Here is a 3,272-nt window from a genome sequence, read left to right on the forward strand (position 1 = left end):
ACTTGAAGACGAAGACAACGATGATGATGATTTGGAGTTCATGGATTGCCAATCTGCTGTGTGTAATAATGACCTCAGTTGCATTACTAATGATGTATTTTTTGACTGTGAGGACTTTGATTCTGGATCAGAGTCAGAACTGGAGTTTGATTCTTTGCGTGATGAACTAGCAAAATGGGCAATTCAACACCACATAAATGCACTGCTAGATGTCCTTGGCAAGTATCACTCAATCTTGCCAAAAGATGCCAGGACACTCTTGAGCACAGCAAGATCAAATGATCTTGCAATTCAGGATAAAGCCGGTGGCCAGTACTTTGGTGTGCTCCAATCAATTACACACATTCTGCAAAAAAACAAGGGTTTAGTGACCAATACAAAACACCTGAAACTGCGCCGCAGTGTACCAAAATTTTCTGCTGCTATTTGTGGGCATTTTCATCCTTAGCAACAATACTCTGATTGAGGACTATCTTGAATATGCCAATAACATCCTAGGTCTTTTTGTTTCTCATTTTGGACAGCTCTATGGCCCTAAATTTGTGTCGTACAATGTTCACAATCTAGCGCATCTTGCGCAAGACATTAAAAATCACGGTGTTCTTGACAGCTTCAGTGCCTTCCAATATGAAAACCAGCTGAGTAAAATGAAAAAAAAATGATTAGAAAACCTAGCAGCCCACTCAGTCAAATTGTAAAAAGACTGTCAGAGGTACCATGGAGAGATAGCCCAGAGAAAAAGACATGTTTATTAAGACAAAGCATCTCTGGTCCTCTTCCTCCACCTTTTTATGGTGCAACCCAATACAAAAAGCTGGTAACACCACAGTTCACTGTCAAGCTTGACCAGGCCAACAGTTATATTTACCTTGAGGGAAAAGTTGCAAAGGTTAAAAATATCATCTCTTGCAGGAATGAGGTATTTGTGGCATACAGCAGATTTGAGCAGCATGAATCATTCTTTGATTATCCACTGTCATCATCTACTGTACCTTTGGCATATATTTGGTTCATGGGCTCACAAGAATGATACATTTCTGCAAAGCTGATCAAATAGAGGGGAAGGCCTTCCTAATTCCATATAAACACAAATTTGTGTCAATTCCACTCTTGCATGAAAAAAGATTTTTTTTTATATCCAAAACTAACTCATACAATGTGGATTTAAATATAGCAAACTACATATCAAACTGTCTATTCAATTAATTCAATCTTTTTTTATTTTATTTTTTAAAAGTGATAAATCAAATACTGCAATTCCGTTTACCATTTTTGTTTACCCTGAAATGTAAGCATCACATTTGATAAGTGGAGAATTGTGTGTGTAATGTAAAACTAGAAGTTTCAGATAATTAGGAAGCTACAAATGTAGCACAATATCCAAAATGTAGATGCATCCAGAGTAATGAACGTGTGTATAAACACACACACACACACACACACACACCTCTGGATACATCTACATTTTGGAAATTGTGTTACATTTGTAGCTTCCTAATTATCTGAAACTTCTAGTTTTGCATTACATAATATTACAATGATATATTTTTAACTGTGATCCCAAACGGTGAATGGTAGTATGTGTGAAAAATGTTAATTTATTAATGCATCTATCTATCTACAGCTCACTTTTAAAAATAACAAAAGTATTAGTACCTTTCTGTCAGAAAAAACTTGTCATTTTGGGGGGGTTGGGCATGGTGCAGCTCCTGCAATGTACCTCACAGTAGAGTTTGTTGGGGAGGAGCAAACCGGACCAGTGGCAAAATCTTGGTATAAGGATGGCTTCTCCTGGTGGCCTCCCTACAAAGACGAAAACCGACTCTTGAAAAGTGTCAGGAAATCAGAGGTCCCACAGCCTGATAAAGGGTGGAGCAAGCACAGCGTGCGAATACTTTATGAATCAGGTGATAATAAAAGTTTGGTGACCACACACTGTATGGAAAAATATATTATTGTAACCATAATATACCTGATCTAAGCTGCTCTTTTCTTTTTTTGCCCTCCTCACAGAGTCGTTTTACAACATTGTTGCCAACTGGAAAAAGTCATGCTACACATCAGATCTTAACTCAGAAACTGAGTTAAGAAACTCCAGCACAGAAACTCTGGGAAAGAGAGTCAGGAAGTGAGCTGTGCATACTGTGTTATAAATATTGTAAAACAATTCTGCAGTGTGTAATACCTATTGCTAATTTATTACTGTACTCTTGTAGAAAGAAAATATACTCTTCCTCTGAACAAGAAGAAGAAGAAGAACCACAACCTGTCAAAGTAAAAAAAACTTGCAAATGCACCAAGGCCCCCAGCCCCACCACAAAGACAGAAACATGGTTCAAAAAATAACGGTTAGTGCATTTAATTTTACAATTGTGTGGATCCTACCACACAGACTACACACATTTTTGTTGTTGAAGCAACCACAGTGCATGTCATCTACTAACAATCTCATACCATAGCTACACCTTTAATCACAAAAGAGTTACAAAAATGTCAACGATCTAAACCTGACTTTTTTGCATTCTTAGCACTAACCAGCACCTTTCAGCCTGAAAGAGCAGAGCAGGAGTGGTGTAACAATCTGTCAGATAGTCAAGGTATAATGTCTGAAACATTTAGAATGGTGGATTTAAAAGGAACACTTCAGTATTTTTAACCTAATGACTGAAGTAATCAACAGCATGCATTTTCCCCTGTTACCTTTGAGCAGTAAAAACTTCTGTTTTAATAAAATAGTAGTATTAATCTCATTATGCAAATGGAACATTCAGACATCATCAATCCAACTTGTTAATATCATGTTTCGTTAATGATCAGAAAGCCATTTTTGTTTCCCCACATGAAGGAAATGACTGTTGTCCACTACAGATATTGGCACTTCTGAAAAAAAATTAAATACTTACCCGGTCTTTTCTGCTTTATTCAACACATGGATCACCACAATAACACTGTCCTAAATGACGACAAATCAGAAGCAGAGGACAATTGTATGTCAGGCCACATTTTATGTTTACTTTTTTCCAACATGTTAAATTCAGCTAAAAATAGTAATTGTGTTCTCTGTAGAGTATCTGTACTTATTTTCACTTACCAAGGGCTCCCAAATCTTAAACACAACAAAGACAACATTCAAGGAATTTTTTATTACATTTAAGAAAAAAGTTGATGTTATCATAATGTCAATGCTAGTTTGCCATAAAAAGATGTGAAACTTGCAATTTGAAAGTGTTTGTGCATTTGGAACAATAGATTACTTTTACGCTAAGGATAAA

At 36.5% G+C, this 3,272-nt stretch overlaps 1 long non-coding RNA gene across 1 annotated transcript; it reads left to right on the forward strand.

The window, feature by feature from the left end:
• Window positions 1-1,819: 1,819 nt before the first annotated feature.
• On the forward strand, window positions 1,820-2,305 carry LOC134325910 (uncharacterized). Its single transcript, XR_010014405.1, has 3 exons — window positions 1,820-1,907; window positions 2,014-2,128; window positions 2,217-2,305. It is a non-coding gene; the product is annotated as an uncharacterized LOC134325910 (long non-coding RNA).
• The last annotated feature ends 967 nt before the right edge of the window (window positions 2,306-3,272 follow it).

This window comes from Trichomycterus rosablanca, chromosome 14 (assembly GCF_030014385.1).
Source record: "Trichomycterus rosablanca isolate fTriRos1 chromosome 14, fTriRos1.hap1, whole genome shotgun sequence".
NCBI lineage: Eukaryota > Metazoa > Chordata > Actinopteri > Siluriformes > Trichomycteridae > Trichomycterus > Trichomycterus rosablanca.